General features: G+C 40.5%; 1 long non-coding RNA gene across 2 annotated transcripts in view; it reads left to right on the top strand.

Moving 5' to 3' along the window:
• LOC131401787 (uncharacterized) overlaps positions 1 to 21,466 on the top strand; it is a 32,126-nt gene extending 10,660 nt beyond the window's left edge. The window contains exons 3-5 of one of the 2 annotated variants that reach the window (XR_009217964.1): positions 4,710 to 4,766; positions 6,682 to 6,747; positions 21,376 to 21,466. This is a non-coding gene — a long non-coding RNA (uncharacterized LOC131401787). Of the gene's footprint in view, positions 1 to 4,709; positions 4,767 to 5,392; positions 5,553 to 6,681; positions 6,748 to 21,375 lie in introns of those variants that run through there. The other variant, XR_009217965.1, reaches the window with a different exon arrangement.
• Positions 21,467 to 21,735: the final 269 nt, after the last annotated feature.

Here is a 21,735-nt window from a genome sequence, read left to right as displayed (position 1 = left end):
ATTTACATGTCATGCTTTTACTATTAGCAAAATCAAGTATCTTTGGTTGTTTCCCTGTATTGAAACAATATACACCTTTAGTAAATAGCATGAGTTACATATTTCTCTGTAGATAAAAATCTTAAAAATAAGAGATTTTCAAAATTTAAGAAAGTTCTACTAAAAATTACTTGGCTAAGAGTCTAATGCAGCTCAGAAATATTTACTTTGATCTCTTGGGTAAATGGCTAATTAAACAGTCACGTGTAAATGATGTTTACCTGTGGGTCCCCTTGCTGTCAGCTAGAGTCAGTCCTGTCTCTTGAGTAAATACATCATTAAAGCCGCTGAAACTCAGATTATGTCCCCTTGAGACCAGATAAGATCCACAGCACCCCCATACCCTATTAGGCAATTACATAATTGAGCTGCAGGCTTTTAAATCAGAAAAATTTATAATTACTTTATGTGGAAAAAAAAATGAGTTGGGTGCTTCATTAAAACACAAAGTGCCTTAATACTCCTTCTCTCCTAAGTAATGTCTGTTTCCACCGAGGAGAACTTCTCCAGGGAAAGCAGAGTGGCTTACTGGTGGCACTCATAGAGTGCCCCCACCACACATACCAGAAAGACACATGACTAGTCACAGAAATCCCTTCATCTCTCCCTAAGGATCGACTGTTCTCTTGGTCTTCTCTCTTGAATACTCATTTGCTGGCTCATATGAATACTTTCCCCTTTCTTTTAATTGCTGCACAGATAAAATCCCCTTCCTATAACTTAGACATACCTTAGGTGATGATGCTTGCATTTCTCTTTAAACATTGAAAAATTACTTCTGGTGTGCAAGAGGAAGGTTCTTGAGGAAAAAGTCAGTTAAATCTGTGTATTAGGGGAAATTGTCATCTGCTGTCTACATCCGTGGTTTTTAATTCTCCTGCTTTTCTGTCTCTGCATTAACAGCACTGATTTACATACAGAAGGAAATGTAATTTTATTAAATGCTTTCACATTCGCTTTCTGTTTGTATTTGTACCATCCATCGCAGAAATCAGATTCCTTTGGAGCTAGCATGTGTTTTTCTTAAAAAACTAGCAGGAAAAAAAGAAAACCAAACTTGGAATATTAAGGTAAACAAAAAGGAGAAAATAAAATTGCCCGTTGACGTTGTGGTGCATGGTTTTTAATATTTAATATATTGGCAAACATGGGTTGTACTGTTTGTGTCCATAGCTTCTTTTTTTCCCACTTGTCACAAGTGAACTTCCTTTCATACCATCACATGTTCTTCTACATCATTTCCAACAGCTGTGCAGAGACCCCTGTGTGGCTATTCCACTGTCCCTTTAACCAGCCTCTTGTTCAACATTTAAGTTGTTTTTAATTTTTCCTGTAGTAAAAAAATTTCAAAGAACATCTGAGCAATTCAGTTTGTACAAATATCCATGCTATTTCCTTAGAATGAATTCCTAGATGTAGAGTTGTTAGGTCGAAGGGAATGTGTGTCTTTCAGCCTTTTGCTCTGCACTGCCAGATCTCACTCTGGAGGGGTCATCAAAGTCACAAGGAATGGAGGAAAATATATATATATATAATCTGAGCTCTTTATGAAACTGGGTGCTATCAACCTTTTTTTTTTTGAGCACCAAATTGAGAAGTGCAAATGACATCCAATTTTTTTGTTCATTTGACCTTTATATTTACCATTGAGGTCAAACTTTTCCCCTACCTATTTGTGAGCCCTTTGTGGTTCTTCTTTTATAATTTGCCAGTTCGTGTCCTTTGCTCATTTTTCTATTAGGTTAGTAATGTTTTTCTTGTTGACTTGTAAGAATTGTTTTTATATAAATTCGTACAATTTGTTGCAATATTTTGAGCAGTTTGATTTTTGCCTTTCATTTTTCTTAATGATATTTTGGACACAAAGTCTTTTCCGTTATTATCTTCATCTGTCTATTTATGCATTTGAATATCACAGTTAAGTTTCTGGATATAAATTAAGAGGCAGCCTAGATGACTCTTGGGGTTCTAGACCTAGCAGGAACCGTAACTGACCTTTGAGAAAAATTCTGGTAGAATTGAGCCAGTAATTCTAAGTGTCCTGCTAAGTGTAAATCATAGGACGATTTGCCTTTCTAAGATGTCAAATATGACCATCAGTCATTCTACAAATAGTGTGTGCCTTGGCATTGAATTTCTAAGCCTTTTCTCCTGGCTCCTGGGAAGGCAGAAAAGTGAGGAACTAGTTTGTTCTATTGACTTAGGCTCCAGACTGCTGAGAACAGTGAGACAGTCCCCAGTCTCCCTCCTGGGCTCCAAATGTATGAAATCAAAGAGAGCCTTTATTAGCTAACAGATAAGTTGAGACCCAAGCATAGTCTATTCATAAGCACCATCAGGAGGCCCATGGTAAAAGTGTTGTCTGGTGGCATTTTTCAGATAGAGAGCTCCAATTTGCAGAGCCCATTCAGTCCCAGCATGAGCTGTGTAAAGCAGCTTGTTCCCTCTTCTCTGGGCTTTTGTTTCTTTGTAGGTATGGGTTAGTGTTGTCAGTTTCAGACTGCAAGCTCCTTCAAATTGGGGACTTCCTTAGAAATATGCCTGGCTAAAGCATCTGCAAACAGTACATCCTGAGAATGTATTACAGATGTTTTTCCTGACTCTGCAGAAGTTGTTTTTGACTAGAAACCTCTAACCATTCCTTGTCTGAGATTGACTTTTGTTTCTGTCCCTGCTTATCATTATTACCTGCTTATTAGGGATTTATATTGTGGGTTCCCTTATGAATGACCCATTGGGCAGATCTGCTGCTCTCTTTCTTGGCTCTGTGGTCCAGTAAAGTGAAGCCAACCATTCTCATGTAATTTGACCATCCATCAAAATCCTTATAAAATAAAAGACTCATCTTTGAGAAATTATCTCTAGGATTATCTTAAAAGATGAGTCCTTTTATAAACATCTCTATCAAAAAAGTAAGAGAAATCCTAGAGATAAGAGTATTGAGTAGTGAAGATAAATGGGATAAAATATATGAAATAAGTGAAAACCTGCAGTATGCCCACTACTTTATTTACCTCACCATGGTAAAAAAAAAAAAAAGAGGGCAGAGTGTAGAACTAGTAGCAGTGGTGGTATTCTTATCAAGTATACAAGGACTTATTAGAAAGACATTTGCAGGATTATTATAGCATTTTATTCTGTGTTCTTTTGAAACCCAGTTGGAACCCAGCTAAAGCAAAAGAGGGTCTTAATATGAAAGAGGTGCACAAAACAGTGAGATAAATTGTGTGTCATCATTGAGGGCCCAGTTACAAGTAATCTGAGTCATTGACAATCCAAAACAGTTTCCATTATCTGCAAATTCTACAGTAAAAAGTGTAGAAAGTCCTTTAACAATTTTATTCTTAAACTATGTGTTAAAACAGTGGCTCTTACGAAGTCATGCCAAGAAATTATTAGTTACAGCTATTGCATAAGGTAATACGACGAAGAAATACATATTTGAGGCTCTCTCAGAATGTTTGAATTATTTTAGGAAAAGAAAATTATAACTTTCACTTCAGAATTTGGGTCAGTTCTTTTTGTTCATATTCTAAAATGCTTTTCATAGATCCAGGATGATTGGGCACACAGAATAGGAGCTTATCTCTCTGTGGAAGCAGACAGACTAGAGCAGGAGAGGTGGAGGTCTGGAAATGAGACAGGCCACAGTGGTCCAGCTTGCGCACTGACAGTTGAGAGATGGCAGGTCAAGGAGGTGACACTATTCTTCACACCTGTCTTCCTGGACAGATTCTGGAAGCAGGTGCAGTACAGTGGTCCATGTAGGCAGCTGGGATTGAGGCATTATGGCAGCCAGTGATGGGAACCAGCGCTGGCCTGAGCTTCGAGGGCAGGACTCTACACCTGAACCCCAGTATGCAGAAACAGGGATACAATGCAGGTCATCCCAACAGAGAATTGTCACAACTCGAGTAAAATTCAGGGACTACTTTATGTAAATAGAGGAAGAGCTCCTGGTTACTAGAACTGGACCACAGACAGGTGCTGGCTACAAGGCTAACTTGACACCAAGTCCTTCGGCCGAGGAGACTAGAATTCCTTAAATCCCCTAAAATCAGCTGCTCCGGCCCCTAGGATAGGCCGTGGATCCAGGTGGCCAGCTGGTCCAGGGGAGGGCAGAGGGCAGGAGCCTTGCAGGGATATCAAGGCCGATGGCAGTGGCCTTGTATGTTCAAAGCCAAACTTACAAGGCAAGATCTTCCATATTCTGCCTCTGTGATTCTTCCTGTCAGGGCATCTTCATGAGAAGAGATGATTATCTTCCCCCTTGTTCACTAGAGAATTCTGTTGTTACCCCTTCGCTCTCAAACTAAAGATGACCTATGAGGCTTTGTCCAGTTTTGCTCTTCATATTAACTTGTAGAGTCTCGTGTCCATTCTACAGGTTGAGTTGGACATTTCCTTGTATTTACTACTGTTGCCAGAGACCAGGGAAAGGTCAGCACCACCACCGAGATTTCCTCTCCCAGCAGCCTGGGCAAATCACCACTTCCAAGTAGGAAATGAGAGAGAAACACACTCTGGCAGCGGGACAATGTCATCATTGGTTGTTTAACTCTTGTTACCAGTATAGTTTTATTTCTTGGGGGAAGAGTGTTGACCTAGAAATTAAGAGACATGGGTATTTACCTGTCCTGTTAATTTTTACTTTTTCTCTGCCTCTCAAGTTGGCTGTGATAAAATCTGTGCCCACCTCCCTGCCCAGGACACATGAGGCGATATGGGTAAGACAATTTGGTGCCCTTTGAAAACAGATAGGCAGTGTGGCTAGTAAGTTTCCTGAGCTCCCCAGCAGACTTAGCAGCAAAGTGCAGAGTGTGTTTATCCTTGATTGACAATTATGCTTTAAAATAAGGGCAATTCTCTTTTTGCTTAGTGTCTCCTTCTCAGCCACCAAGTTTTTCTACAGTCTTCTCATTTGAGGGAAGTTCAGGGGTCATTTCTGGAAGGATGGGGATACTGCAAGGTCACATTTTTCCACATCTCTTTCTCAATCCAAACCAACAGCATTCATGCAATGAGAGAGTCGATCTTGGATAAACCAGCCCAGGTTCACAAGAGTGGTCACATTTCACATACGTACTTCACAAGCAGAACACTTCAGCATGACATAAGATTCAGGCCACAAAAAAATGTATTATTACAAGTGTAAGTTGTTGTAAAGAATTAAATTATGCTGCAAAATAATCAGATGTTATTTTATCTTGAAGACATTTTAATTTCAATTAAATGTCAGGAAGCAAATTAAATCCAAAGTAAAGCTTAACCTAAAATTATGTCTGAAGGCTGGGTCTTTGAGACCAACGGGAATGTGGCTAGAGTTTATTTTTATTTCTTTTAAACACTGTAGGCAGCAGCGTTATTGAAAAAAGCCCCTACAGAAGAGTGTGACGATAGTTCGGCCGTTCACAGTAATGAATCATCTTGCAGCTTGCCATCTATTCTGAATGACAGTAGTGGAATAAAGGAAGCGAAACCCACTCTATGGCTCAACAGTGTTCTTACAAGGGAACAAGGGAACTGTTGTTAAAGGGTCTGTCCACAGCAAAAACGCATTCAGAGTCAACGCAAACACCCTTTCTCAAGGTGTACCTATAAAAAAGCAGACTCAAGAACACTTCTAATTTTAATATGTATAATATGTTATTTGTTTTATACCACCTTCCAATAAATATATGTTTTCATTCAGTCTAACAGGAATAGGAAACCTAATTGTAGATCTGCTGTCCTGCTGAATTTCCAATAAAATAAGTTTTTATAAATTGAAATCTTAACAGGACTAAGCACTTGGCAGTAGATAATTATTATCATCCCACAAAGATGAAGATGATTCTATGAAAATGAGTCCATCAAGTACTTCACATAGAGTACTATGAAGTTTTTGATATCACTTAATAGAATTTACTCATAATTGGTAAACATTCTTTTTAATTATAATAGAACCTTTTATAAGTTTAAACAGATGATTAAGAATCAGAGTTTATGCCCCCCAAAACTTAATAACCAATTTTTAGTATCCAGAAATTGTGATTATTATTTTTTTTTAAAGATTTTATTTATTTATTTTTCCCCCCAAAGCCCCAGTAGATAGTTGTCTGTCATAGCTGCACATCCTTCTAGTTGCTGTATGTGGGACGCGGCCTCAGCATGGCCGGAGAAGCGGTACGTCGGTGCGCGCCCAGAATCCGAACCCGGGCCGCCAGCAGCGGAGCGCGCGCACTTAACCGCTAAGCCACGGGGCCGGCCCGAAAATTGTGATTATTTTAACGTTATTGTTAAGACATGCCAATAAACCGCTATAATGTATTCCCAAGAGAGCTATGAGTTGCTCAGGATATATTCAGAAGCTGATACACATGCACAGGATTTGAGGCTCGCTTGTTTTAAGCCCCAGTCAAATTTGATAGATGTCAGGCTAAATCATTTTGCATGAAAGCAACATAGAGATACCTTAGTTTTAGAATAGGTTTCTTTTTAGGAACAGTACTATTTCAGACAAGAAATAAACTAAGCAAAGAAAGGAGGTGGGGAAGCAGTGAAAATAAAAGGAATGGCAGTTAAGAAAAAAAAAAAAGCAAAGGCCTATTCCGTAAATATAACCTTGAAATACACTTTTATTATCTTGTGTTTGATTTTTAGACGTTTCAAGTGGCTGCGGAGACGAGAGCAAGGAAGAGAGCATGGCAGCAAAGATTCCAATCACAGGTAAAGTTATGGTTGCCTAAGAGTTTCAAACACAGGATTCAACCTTGTTTTATAATCAGAACATTCTAGGTTAGTGGTGTGTGGACTCTGCTAAGAGCAAGTATATTCAACTACTACGTGCTGGAGGGGACGATTAATTGTAAGAGCATGATGTGTGCGCTTACATTAGCAGAAACTGAGGTGGAAAATAAGCATGCCTATTGAATTCTTCATGATCATGTTACACAGTTACACGTGTGAGCACCCCATCACATAGCCTTTCAGCACCTGCGTCTGTGTGACAACGTCAGTCTCCGTGGGGAACACCAGTCATTGTGTGGCCAACTACAGCTGTTTCTGATTTTACTCTTTTCTTTCCTGTGATAATTGAATGTGTCTCATTAAAATAAGAGCAGGAAAAAAAAAAAATGCCAGACAAGAAGCTTGCTTGTGCCTCAGTTACAAAGCCCATGTGATAATTTAAAAATTTTAGCAGTAACGTTTCATCAAGACCTATTAAGATTTCTGCACATGTATTACGCTTGTTTAGCTGGAATCTGAATATCAATACATTTTTAGTTTTAGACTATCAACAGCAGCAATGAGTATTCTGAACAGAGTTCTATTTGTCATACGTCTAAATTTACTAGGATCTTATTTTGTAAAGTGGTACACTACTTCATTATAAATTCAAAGGTCTGACTTTAAATATTTATACAAGTAACCACACCACTGCACTGCGGTACTGAGGCATGCATCTGCATATGTGGTCGTTTTGTTGTTTATAAGCGGAAAAGAATAGCTTTCTTTTATGACAATACAATTCATAGCCTCATGATTAATTTTTTAAACTCATGTTTCTGTGATGAACTCTGGTTTTGAAAAAAGAGTTTATAATAGAGCAATTATTGTATATATTCTGCATCAGATAATATTTCATTCCGAAATACAGAGGTTTTCTTTTCTTTTAAACATTTTCCCAGTGATATGTTTATTGCATTTTTATTCTTCATTTTGAGAAAACTCTGGTAGCGTTCCCTCTTTATTTTTTTGTTAGTAGAAGTGTAGATGATCCCAAATTGCAGATAATCAAGAAGTCATTTGGAGACTTTTCTCTTGCATTTATCTTTGAATGCAGAAGTATCTAATGACCTCTGAATTTATTTCAGTTAAAATTATAAAGACTTATTGGAGAGAAACCAGGAAGTGATCTCGTTGCCCATTCTTGCTTCTCTTTTCAGTATTCTTTCCAGTCATTCCCTGCTGTGAGCAGATGACTGTCCTCAAAATTAGTGCAAACGTTATTTTCTCATAGACTTTCTTTATAAGAGAAGAGATAGTTAAGTACTGGAGTTTCAAATCTTTCTTTTTTTCTTGTAGAAAGAGGTGTGATGTGCCTAGAAATAATAAGGGCTATTTACCATTAAGATTTTTAAAGAAATTTTAATTCCAACAACCTACCATCAGTCAATTAATAGTTGGCAGTTTTAAAAAAATGCTTTGTGGGGCCAGCCCGGTGGCGTAGTGGTTAAGTTTGCACGCTCTGCTTTGGCGGCCCGGGGTTCATGGGTTCAGATCCTGGGCGCGGACCTACACCCTGCTCATCAAGCCATGCTATGGAGGCATCCTACATACAAAATAGAGGAAGATTGAGAAAGATGTTAGCTCAGAGACAATCTTCCTCAAACAAAAAGAGGAAGATTGGCAACAGATGTTAGCTCAGGGCCAATCTTCCTCACCAAAAAAAAAAAAAAAAAGAAATAAAAAAATCCTTTGTGCCTGTTGCATGCCAAAGTTTTAGACATATAAAATAACTTGGGAGATATAAAAATAAACTTTCAAAGCCATTTACTTTGAGCATTTCCATTCTGTCCTCGCCACCATACTCTCTTTCTTCTTTGCTCCCCACCCGCTGGACTTCCCATGAAATTAATGTTTGAGGGCCTCATGTGCCTTGACTCTTTAATGCTGTTGTCATGTCTGTGATTGAAACTACTTTGCTCTCTAAGTTCTTTTTTCCCCAGTTTTTTAAATTGAGATATAATTGACATATAACATTGTAATAGTTTAATCTCTAAGTTCTTGACCATTATCTCTTTATTAAATCTTTGTGTCTTTGGCATAATTATTGGAGATTTGGCCTTGGTAGAGTAAAGCAGGTATATAGTTTGATTTAAGATAGAGTCTGGGGCCAGCCCAGTGGCGCAAGTGGTTAAGTACGCGCGCTCCACTGTGGCAGCCCAGGGTTCTCAGGCTCAGATACCGGGAGTGTACCGACGCACTGCTTGTCAAGCCATGCTGTGGCAGCATCCCATATAAAGTAGAGGAAGATGGGCATGGATGTTAGCTCAGGGCCAATCTTCCTCAGCAAAAAAAAGAGGAGGATTGGCATGGGATGTTAGCTCAGGGCTGAGCTTCCTCACAAAGAAAAAAAAAAAAGATAGACTCTGCCTCCCCCTTTATAATAGTTTTATTGAGACTTTCCTGTTTTATGGGCTGCATTCCTTCTAGAATATTCCAAAGAAAAGGAATATTCCAGAGGCTGTTCTCAGGGTTGAGGGGATGTTGCAATTGAGCCTGGGCTTTGGCATCAGCCGTCAGTGTCAGCATTTTACTCCCTGCTCTATTTCTCCACCTCCCTGAGCCTCTGTACTGGGAAAGCAGACATACCACCTGGCAAGATGGTCTTAAAGTTTACATGAGATCGTGTGTGTGCAAGTGCCAGGCGTGTACTACACACTCAATACATGTAAGCTGCGATTTATAATAATAATATTCATGTGAATGTTAGTAGTAGTATTGATCTTCTGCACTGGCCCCACAGTCCCCAGTTTTTCAAACCAATGCCATCTAGTTAAAAGGAATCTCACAAAGCAAACTCAAAGAGGAAAAGAAGCAGGGGGCTGGGGGTACAGTGCCACAGAAAGCATAATCCTGAGACGAGTCTTGGAAAGGCATCTGAACACCACCTCCTGAATTGCGGTAGCCACTTGGGACCAAGACTCGCCCAAGCCCTGTGCTGCCATAATTCCTCCTAGGCAGTGCTTCCCAGTGGTACCGCTAAATTAGTTTCTGCAAGAAATTTCCACTTAAGAACTCAATTGATGATTTGAATCCAGAAGGATATTTACCCCATCAAAAAGGAATCTTGAGGAGAGTTGCATGATATTTTTGGAACTTCTAATTAGTCCCGTGGAGAAACCCTTAGAGAAGAATCACAACAACGTGGTGCAGTGGCTCCTGGGGCTCTCACTGGTCAAGGCCCAGCATCTCTGCCTGTGAGTGCCTGTGTGCCATAACTCTTACAGGCTCACAGGTGAGGGCGTTGCAGGGCACACGGTTCCCAGGCGACAGTCCTCCCCTGCTGTGCCGCCTCACCGTGTGGATGGGCGGATGCAGCGTTTCCCCAAGCGTGTTCTGTGCAGGCTCCACCCCGAAAATGCTTCAGGGAATACACATTCTCTGACCAAATCCCGCATAATCGCGCTCTCCCTCTGCAACATGCACAGTGCAGGGAGCACGTTGAAAACTTTTAGACTTTCAGTAAATGACCCATTTAAAGGTGTGAACTTAAAGTTTCAAATAATTATCTTCTATTTGAAAATGGAATCCTTCCTATGAACAGCCAACAGAATTAATATTCTGTGGAACATGTTTTGGGAAATATACACAGATATACACAGAATGTTTTTTAAAACCTTGAGTCTAATGAGGGCACCAGTATTCTTAATACCCTAAAATTATCGTCAACGTTTTCCCATGAGTCCTTTTTGTGGGAATCTCCCTTGTGGATGAGATTGCTTTATAATGAAGCTTTGGCTACTTTAGTGTAACTAAACCCAGTTGATGTTATGATTGAAAGTTACTTGTTAAAGCTGCTTCCTGAATTGACGAATTGACGACCAGCATGTTCCAGTAGTGAGTTTGGACAGTCCAGAAGTGCTCTTCTTTAGTGTGGGTCCTTCTGCGTGACTATTTGCTTTACAGCCGTCTCAGAGGAGATGTAGTAGAGAAAGACACCGAAGTGAACCCAGGCAGGCACCAGGAGTTTGGGCAGAATGGAGGGGAAGCTCTGAATGATGAGGGCCCTGGGGAAGTTTAACCTGAGAAGGGTACAAAAGCTATCTTTAAATATTTGCGAGGCCTCCACGTACAAGACAGAACGTTGATCAAGCGTAATTTTAGAGTCTCTCAGGGGGCTCTGTGTGTGAGTGGTGCAGGGAAGGAATTCACAGCTCAGTAATGGAAGAACTTTCTAGCTCTTCTTTGAGGCAAAACCAAGCTGAGTGTCTTCCAGGTATAAGATTCTGTGCTGGGTGCTTGAACCATGGCAGGAACCTACTCTCTAGAGGGACACTGTGGAAGGAATTCTTGTTTCTGGAACTGACGTTCCTTCTAATGCTAAGAGACTGTGATTCTCATTCCATATGAAAGAAGTCAAATGTGCCAATATTCTCATTTCTTTATTTCCCTTTCTTATTTGCTTATCACTTCCAAACATAGGTCTCCTTGGCAGAGGGGCTCATCCTTAAAGAGTTTGCTGTCACTCTGAAGGCATCTGCTTTGTTAATCATTTGCAGAGTGTTGGTTTCATAAGTTGAGCTCCTGCAATCTGTGCTAAGATTTACATAGAAACCCTCCCGTACACAGACCCACACACACAACCAGAATAAATATTCCCACAGCCTGTATGATCTGTTGTTGTTAACACAATCTACCCCTTTCATTAGTCTGGTTGTTCACAGTGAAGAATTAAGGTAGAAATCAAAGAATAATTTTGATATCTATGAATGTGTGGTTTTCTCCCTATAATAGATAGTATATCATTTGCATGTATATTACACCTTTACTTTGGCTAAGTCCTGGGAATAAGACTGGGTCCTTGCCCCTCCTAAGTCTTCATCATCTCTGATCCTCACAACAGTCCTGTGGGGTAAACATTAGGGACCCATTCTACAGTCAGTCCAACAGAAACTTAGGAAGGTTGAGTCCTGCTCAAGGCCATATAGCTAGTGTGTTGGATCTTGAATCGAACTCAAACTTCAAGATTTAATCCCTGAACTCCTTCTGTTCCACCAGCCTGCTGCTTTCGTTTTACAAGAGAGGCGACTGCATCAAGGTGTCTGGATTAATTAAACATCAGTGTATATCATCACAAAAGATGAGCTCCACAAGGATGCTTTGTGAGTGATGATGAGCGAAGCTATACCTTTCCTTTCTCTCGTGTTAGGCCTAGAGAGGTGGGCACTTGCAAGGATTTCCGAGTATGGATTTTGCCAGGAGGTGTGTGTGCCCTTTATACAGCGGGGCGAGCCTGAGTACACGTGCAGGACTAGAATACTCAGGTCAGTGCTTCCCTGGAACACTTAGACCAGGATTAAAGCCATGCTTATCTAGATTATGAGGGAAAATCTCATCTGAACTACTTATACCCCCAAGTGAAATTTCCCACGTTGGCAATTTTATTTGTATTCATACTGAATTTACCTCTGAGAGTGAAGTGAGTTTTAGTTTTAGCAAGTGACACAGGTTATGCTAAATGTCATAGAAACCCGTCACCTGACACGGTATCTGGCACACAACACAGTGGGCACTCAGTTTGTCAAACGAATGAATAAAAACGAGTTGGAATCCAAAGATTAAGGAGTTTCCTTAAATGCTTGTTGATTCAGGCCAGAACGCTGTCTCTTTCACTCAGTCACTCTACCAATACTTTCCCCACCCCACGTGCCCATCCTGGCAAAACTCATCTCCTTAAGCTCCGTGTGAAAAGGGCTCTCAGCTTTTATCTGAAGAGGATTAAGCCTCTAAGAATGTCCATTCAGCCTCTCATTCTTTTGACTCCTATTCTCTCGGTCAAGCTGTGTTGAAAGTGGTTGCCTGACAGTGCCGTTTCTCACTGATATTCTTTGGCAAGCTGAAATATTCAATGTCATACTAAGGTATGTCCATTTAGAAGCTGTGAGGGAGGTCAGCCACTTGGGGTTCTGGGCAGTGCTTCTCAAAACGTTATTGCTTGAGTTTTACATCAAATTGGAAAAGGCTGGGAACATACAATAGCCAGGTTGTCATTGGTGACTGGATTTACCCTGGGAGAGAAGACTGTGGTGACAACGTTGGACGCCAGAGTACAGTGGCGTAACACTCCACTAAGGAGACTTTACTAAGAATGTGTCTCACCTGTCCTGTCCCAGAAATGCACGAGGATCAGGAAAGACGTGTTACCTGCCAAGCCTGGGAGCCCCAACTCGTGCAAAACCAGGGGAACCATCTCATGCTGCTGGATTGTCCATTGCAGTCCCTGTGGCCCTGTCTCTGTGGTAGATGTCAGGCTGCTGGGGCTTCCCCTTTGCTGCTACAGCAAAGCGTCTTCACTCATGACATTACAGGGCGGTGGTGTTTGTTTAACATGGTCAGTAAAGAATGAAAGGCACCTTTCTGAAGAGTGTTTTCGATTGGTTGCTCCTGCATTCAAGGAAATTAATTCATAAATGCCTAGAGAAATTCTCCTTGGTCGTTGACAGTAGAATCCTGGGTGGATACCTATGCCCCAGCCACACCCTTGACCAGTTACATCAGAACCTCTAGGGGTGGGGCTCAGGCATCAGTCTTTTATAACACCCCCAGGTGACTCCCCAGGTTTGAGAACCATGGAGCAGGGGGTCTCAAAGCTGAAAGAGCCTTTGTAGGTCATGTTGTGAAACACCTTCATTTTATGCAAGAGACTCAAGTGGGGAGAGAAGAGGTTGGGCTTCAGATATTTTAATAAAATCGAGGATCATGAAGTGTATTATTTTCCTAGGGCTATTGTAACAAAGTACCACAAACTTAAAACAACAGAAATGTATTCTCTCCCAGTTCTGGATGCCAGAAGTCTAAACCAAAGGCCAGCAGTGCCGTGCTCCTGAAGGCTCTAGGGGAGAAGGCTTCCTTGCCTGTTGCAGCTTCTGGTGGCTCTCAGTTTGTGACAGCTTGACTTCAGTCTCTGCCTCCATCAGCACATCACCTTCTTTTCTGTCTCTGTGTCCACTCTTCCTGTCAGGATGCCTGTCATTGGATTTAGGGCCCACCACAAATCTAGGATGATTTCATCTTGAGATCCTTAACTAATTACATCTGCAAAGAACCTATTTCCAAATAAGGTCACATTCTGAGGTTCTGGGTGGACATGAATTTTAGGGGAGACATCATTCAACCCACTGTAGGGGGTGAAGAGAGATTTCTTCATATTTTACATTTCTAACATCTAGTTCATCTTATACATTGATTATTCCTGACCCTACTATAATGCTAATGATAATATTATTGTCTTTATTTCTGATTCTTCTCATTATATAAATCATTGAATGCAAATTGCTAAAAATATTGTTTTTAAAAATATTTAATTATGCCAATAAAATATAGCTTCCTGATCAAGATTACTCAATCTTTGAAAAGTTCAAGATTGCATGACTTGGAGAGTTAAAAATTCCCCTCCCATGGCTGAACAATGTTAAGTGGCAGGCACTATGGTTATAAATTTACATATGAAGTAATACCAGCGGAACTGTTCAGTTCAGTTTTGGAACATTCGTTAAAGTTCAGTTACAAGCCTGACATTTATTTTCAAGTGTAATTGTTGAATTACTCCGTAGAAATTAAGAATGTGATGTAAATTTTTTTTTTTTAACTGAGGAAGATTCACCCTGAGCTAACATCTGTTGCCAATCTTCCTCTTGTTTTTGCTTGAGGAAGGCTAGCCCTAGGCTAACATCTGTGCCAGTCTTCCTCTATTTTGTATGTGGGTCGCCGCCACAGCATGGCTGACAAGTTGTATAGGTTGGTACCCAGGATCCGAGCCTGCGAACCCAGGCTGCCGAAGCGGAGCATGCCGAACTTAACCACTATGCCATAGGGCTGGCCCCTAAATATTTATTTTCTGAAGCAGCTTCAGGCAACTCATGTGAAGTAGGAGTTTCTCTTCTCTGTACATCAGCAGTCTCTGAGAGCACAGAGAAACCTTGGCAATAGATTTACAGGCCCACAACACTGGGGGAGTGGAGTTTATTGCAGAAAGTCTGGACATGAAAAGTGATTCTCGTCATGGATCCAACCTATGTATTTCAGGTTCACATTGACTTATGGCCTTTGAAAAAAATCCTAAATATAGATGAGTTTTCTGTATTTTCAGAATTGTGAAGGCACCCATATCCTAATATTTTCTTGTTTTCATTTGAGCAGATTACTAGACAAATGACTTCTGGATTTTCAGTGATAATATTTATCTTTAGAATTAATTTTAGAAATATATGTCACAATTTTTATTTTATTTTACAAAAATGACTATGTTTGCTGCATCAGCAACACATCTAGTAACAGTGTGGAAAAAAATTTGCATGGGTGTAGAAATATGTGAAAAGTAACAGCACTGGGAAACTCAGTGGACAGAAAATACTTTTCAAATTTAATTTTTAAATTTCTACATACTTCCTATAGGAATAGTAATTCCCCTTCCTTACTCAAAGATGCCCAGTTCTTTGTTGGTTCAAGGTTGTTTTTCTATTTGTAGTGATGGTATTGTTTGCATCTCCCTTTGTTACTCCTTTTCCGGGCCCAACTTTTCTTTCTTTCATTAGGGATTTCTGCGCAAGCCAAAGGCAGATTCTCTGCCTGGAGACACCCCTAGAGGCTGGTGAACCCTGCCTCTCTCTGGTTCTTGTAATGAGTTGTTAAAAGCACTTTTTCATCAAATATTTTCTTTTTCTTTCTAGATTTAGAAGTATTTTAGCAGGTGTACATTTGCATATAAAAGAGAATAAAAGATAAGAAGTTGAGGCTTTTTCTTTCTTCCCTCCTCAACATCATCTCTCTCCTATCTCCCTTTATTCAGCATGTTTTCGCTTTCCTTCTCTGGCTGTTTCCATTTTCTAGACACGAAATGCATATCCAAAAAAAAAAAAAAACAATCTCAGTGATTCTTCACCACTTTGTAGGAAGATAGATGATTGGGTTTGGCTGGCTTATGTAACAAAGTAGGGAAAAACATATTTATCTCTTTGTGTCATCAGTCTGGAATTAATAGCCAAGGATGGATTTTAACCCCCTGGACTCCTTTATTTTATGTTTTAAATTGCAATATTTTCTACTTTTTAAATTAAATCTTGACACAGATTTGAGTGTATAATAGATGCTTGACTGAGAGATCCAGAACTGAAAGCTTGAGCATGCAGATATATTTGTTTCTGTGTGTACCAGAACATTCTAATTGACAATAATTGTATTCTTTAGAAATATTTGTTTTATCTAATTATACGCACTTCTCAATAATTTTCTGAGAGTTTGACATGACTAATGAGCGGAAACGTTTCTCTGGAGTTCTCAGTCACAGGCTGGAAAGTAAAGCCTTAAGGGGCTACCTAGTCCTCGAATTTGCAGACTTAGGGTTTACTTGCAGTTGAGAAGACTCAAGTCTTTTCTCCTTGGAACTGGAGGAACTCGGCCCCCACTTGTCTATAGCAGGCTGATTTGAACTCTAGACTTGTTACTTTTGCTCTTTTGTTCGTTCATTCATTTCGTAACTATAAATCTGCAGGGCAATACAGTGCAGCTTTGAACTGCTTGATTCTTCACTATCCTTCTTCCTTCTAGGAGAGCCTGGGCCTGAGTTACCAGAAACTTCATGCCCGTAGCTTTGCCTACTTGACTTATGAAGTTGGCGTCCTGGCCAAGACCTCTAGGCTTTTCCAGGAGGAGGTCTGAATTGTTCGAGTGCCCCTAGCAAGACGTAGACTCTTGCCTCCAAAGAGTCTGAAGCCTGGTCTATTTGATACAAGCAGCTACTTAAAAACCTCCACACAGCTCTTGCAGCCTGCCTTGATAGTGTGTTCCCGGGTCTCTCAGCTCTGTCAACTACGGAAGCTTTTGCTAACATCTAGCTTATATCCCTTGGCTGAAGTTTTTCTCCGAGTGTTCTTGTGCCACTTTTAGGGAACACAGAAAAAATTGCTCACCACCATCTAGTTTCGAGGTTTCCAATGTGTTCTGTTTGGCCTGTGCAGTGTTGCATTTTTTTTTTTTAAGAAAGGCAGGAGTCTGGCAAGACTAGGCCCACTTTCCCACCTGGCAGCAGTTGGCTGTAGCCGGAGAACAGCTGTCCCCCCTGGCCAGGCATGTGCTCTCCAGCTGGCCAGACTCACTTCTCTGTGCTACCTGCTTGGCCCCAGAGCATCTGCATTTATAATCCTGCCCTGTCCAATCTATGCAATTTCTGTTCTTAAACCCTCTTCCCTTGTTTCTACGCAGGCTATGTAGCCTTTATCCTCTCATTGTTATTTTTTAACCAAACCTTAATTTTGTTTTTCCTTTTTGGGTTGTTTCCCAGTCCTTCAAATGTTTTGTGCAGCTCTTCTGACTAAAACAGGGGTGACTGAGGGTGTGATACATGCCATGGGAGAATGACCACAGCTCTGAGCATCTGCTGCCCGACACAGACCTCCTGTTAGACAGCAGCACCTGCCGCCTGCTCCAACCCCTCTGGCTGGTTTGGTGTCTTGGTCCTGCCTCAGTTAGTGTTTCTTCCTCCAAGTGAATACACTTAATCCTTTCACCTTTTAAACTTCACTTTGCCCTTAAACCACACGAGGAAGCATGCATCGGGGATGGGAGCAGGCCATGTGCCCAGCAGTCCTCAGCTTGATTTTGCCAACCCTCTATTACTTAGGTCAGGGCGGCTATGTCCCAGATAAAAATTGTCCGGGTGAGCTTCACTGACTTTCCGCTTAGAGAAGGGCTACAGAAGGTTTAAAGATCAAATACCAGTAAGGAGCTATGGCTGGGAAGCGGGGTGGGCTCTGGGAGAACGAGACTGGAGAGACAAGCTACATCCCTCCAAAACTGTGTACGGTTGAAAGCAGACTCAGGGCAGCCTTGAAGGGAAAGGCCAGTTACAGAGTCCAAGTCCTTCAAGAAGCAAGGGAAGGGTAGATCCTACAATTCCTCACCCACAAGAAAAGAAACTTTGTAACTATGTATGGTGACTGATGTTAACTAACTGTGGTGATCATTTCACAATATGTACAAATATTGGATCATTATGTTGCATACCTGAAACTAATATAATGCTGTATGTTGATTATACTTCAATTAAAAAAAAAGAATAAGAGGAAGGAAGAGAAGGAAACCAGAATGGAAAGTGTGTGGAACATGGAAATGGCCTTTCTTTTCCAGAGTGGTAAAATAAAATGGTCCCTTGCTGCTAATGTGAATTCACTTCACATTCCTCCTTTGCTAGACTCAGACCAGTGATAATATCCGTACTGTCCTATATTTGGACAGAATACTTAATCCTCCCAAATGTGAAATTAACTCACAACTACTAGCTTTATATTTTTCACGAAAATCTTCTCCTAAAAATAAAAGGCACGTGTTTTCTGAGGAGCAGGAGAGCCAGCTCACTGGAGTCAGATGATTTACCTCACAACAATAGATGAGAGGAAAGCCTAACTCCAGCTTCCAGCTGCCAGGAGCCTTTGTTTACCAAGAAGCTACTCTTTTTTTCTTTTCCTATTCTTTTTTTTTTTTAACTTTTATCTTTGCTCTCTTTTCCTTGACCAAGTCAGTATAATTGAGTGCAGAAATAGCATATGGTCATTATGATCTGGACTTGTATCCTAAAAGCTGAAAAACTTTTTGGTTGATCTTTATAGAATAAAAACAAAACAGAACATTTTTACCTCTTTTACAGTGATTCCTTACCTTTTTAGAATTCTTTGATTTTATTGATACTTCTCCTCTCCCAAAAGTACCTTACCACAAATCTGAAGTAATATAGGTAGTAGGACTGACAGGAGAGTGTTATGATGCTGTCCTAGGACAGTGGGACTAATCTACAGCAAGAAACACTTTCTGTCCTAGGCCAGTACCCAACACATATACACAAGTTATGCAAAACAGTACTTTCCCCTTCTGCATGCATGACATCTGGTGTTTTCTTTATTAAATTTGTCAAAATACTAGTTCAGGTTTGCCCAACTAATATCACAATCCAGCAATGTTAAAAAGTGTTGCCTTAGGATTTATTATTTTCAGAGTTGAGTCCCTGATCTGTACATATTTTAACTATATAGCATTTAATATTTCAAAATATGATGCTCATTTTAAGTACTTATTTTTATCTTGATTGATTCTCAGTAGGGCAAGATGTTACATTTGTATTCGTCAGTGTGACGGTAGTTTTAATCCAGTAATAAGGGGCTCATGGTTAAGTTCTTAAATTGAACCAGCAAAAGCAGGAAAGCAGTGATTGCCAGCCTCCGGTGCTGACAGCAGGAGTCCTTTTGTTTGTGGCCATGTTGGAGATGTGGACGTGGATGCTGTTTTGTTATGTCTGTGCTAAAACTCTATTTCTCCAGCCTCTCTTTCATCCAGGCATCCTTGAGCCTTGAGGTAATGGGAAAGTTGTGTCTCTCAGGTTCTTTACGTGATCATTATTTATTGTTTTTCCCAACAGTCTTCCCCACTTTAACTTACAGCAGACACTGTTAACAGTCCTGCAGGGTAAGGGTGTCCTGTGGGTGCCCAGGCTGCTGCTGACCCCTCTGGGGCACCTGGCTTTGCTCCCTGCAGATGCTCTTCTCTGTCCCTACGATGAGCCTGGTTAGATTTTCTCAGCGGTGGGTCCCCCAGCTCATCCTGCTGCCGCCTCCCCTTCCTGACCTTCCCGCCCCTCACTCAGCCCAGAGACCCCACACTCGAATGTGCAAGCCTGAGGGCCAGGGCAGCGCGTGCTGCAGAGGACCAGCTGCCCAACCAAGGCAGTCAGTTATGTGTCTTCTGATTCATTCCTGTAGCCGCTTCTGCAAGGCCTGGACTGGAGAGAAACCATTTTACTGTGAGTTGAACCTATCCACAGACCCACTCAAAATAATGACTAGAATTTGGCCACCTCAAATACATTCATACAACTTGACTTCGAGTCTTGAAACCTGGGTTCAACTAAATTGTTTTTCGTTTGTTTGTTTTCAGAGTTTCTAAAAAGGGACAGTTCAAAAAACTAATTTGCATGCATTTGAAAAGTGTTAACATCGTAGGAGGAATTCAAGAAACTTGTTTCTAGGTAGTAGAAAATTCAGTATTTCTGTGTATTTTTTTCACACCTAAAGCAGTTAATAACAATTTAGCAATATCATATATCCAATCAGTGTTCAGTCAGGAGCCAAGCAGATATCTTTTCAGTTGATGTTTTTTGATGAGTAGCCAAACTGTGCCATTGCACTGCATTTGGCTCATATGTCTCTTAAGTAGCGTCACCATATAATTTATTGTCTAAATTAGGAAACTTTTGATTAACAAAAGACAACTCTATTAATTATTATGCTGGGACAACAGGCAGAAACCTGAATTGTCATGGACAAATTCTACTTTTTATTTTAATTGTGGTAAAAAATACATAACTTTAAATTTACCATCTTAACTGTTCTTAAGTGTGCAGCTCAGTAGTGTTAAGTATATTCACATTGTTGTGCAACAGATCTCTAGAACTTTTTCATCTTGCAATACTGAAACACTATACCCACTAAACACTAATACTCCCTCCCCCTTCTTCCCAGCCCTTAATAACCACCTTTCCACTTTCTGTTTCTATGATTTTGACCACTTTTGTTACTTCATATGAGTGGAATCATACAGTACTTGGCCTCTTGTGACTGGCTTATTTCGCTTAGTATAAGGTCCTCAGGGTTCATCTACACTGTAGTATGTGACAGGATTTCCTTCTTTTTAAAGGCTGCATAATATTCCATTGTATGTACATGCCACATTTTCTTTATCCATTCAACTATTGATGGACATTTGGGTTGCTTCCACCTCTTGGCCATTGTGGAAAATGCTGTGATGAACAAGGGTGTGCCAATAACTCTTTGAGATCCTGTTTTTAGTTCTTTTGGATATATACCCAGAGTGGATTGCTGGATCATATAGTAATTCTATTTTTAATTTGTTGAGGAAGCTCCATACTGTTTTCCCTAATAGCTACACCCACCAGCAGTGCACAAGAGTTCCGATTTGTCCACATCCTCCACAACGCTGATTTTCTGTTCTTTTGATAGTGGCCATCCTGATGGGTGTGAGGTGATATCTCATTGTGGTTTTGATTTACGTTTCCCTGGTGATTAGTGATTTTGAGCATCTTTTCATGTGCTTATTGACCATTTGTATATGGAGAAATGTCTATTCAAGCACTTTGCCCATTTTTAATCGGGTTATTTGATTTTTGTTATTGTTGTCGAGTGGTAGAAGTTCCTTATATATTCTGGATATTAACCCGTTTTCAAATATATGATTTCAGTTATTTTCTCCCATTGTGTAGGTTGCCTTTTCACTCTGTTGATTGTTTCCTTTGACATGCAAAAGTTAAGTTTGAGATAGTCCTGTGTGTCTATTTTTAATTTTGTTGACTGTGCTTTTGGTGTCATATCCAAGAAATCGTTGCCAAAACCAATGTCCTGAAGCTTTTCTCCTATGTTTTCTTCTGGGAATTTAATAGTTTTCAGTCTTATGTTTAAGTCTTTAACCCTTTTTGAGTTGATTTTGTGTATGGTATAAGGTAAGGGTCCAACTTCATTCTTTTGCATGTGGATATCCAGTTATCTGTGCCTTTTTTTAAATCTGTAGAAACAAAAGCCTACCAGTTGCTGAAGTGGTCTACCCTTCAGGATAATACAAATCAAACTGAAGACAGGTTCCAAAAGGCAGATGCTTCTGCATCACAACTGTCTGGTAAGTGAGCAGATTCAGCACTCACAGCCAGTGTCTAGGTGACCCAAGGCAGCAGCTAGTGCTGTGCTCAGGGAAGGGTGGTCATTCTTTGAAAGTTTCTGGAGTTTGCTTTGTAATAAGCTATCACTGGATCAGAATCAGCCAGTACTTTTTCAGTCCTTAACAAACAAGAATTTGGAAGAGTCTTCCCTCCTGGATATGTGCCAGCCCTGGCATGGCGATGGTCCTTACAGGCCCTTGGATTATACCTGGCAT

This window comes from Diceros bicornis, assembly GCF_020826845.1.
Source record: "Diceros bicornis minor isolate mBicDic1 chromosome 16 unlocalized genomic scaffold, mDicBic1.mat.cur SUPER_16_unloc_1, whole genome shotgun sequence".
Classification (NCBI taxonomy): domain Eukaryota; kingdom Metazoa; phylum Chordata; class Mammalia; order Perissodactyla; family Rhinocerotidae; genus Diceros; species Diceros bicornis.
This window is presented reverse-complemented; position numbering and strand designations above follow the sequence as displayed.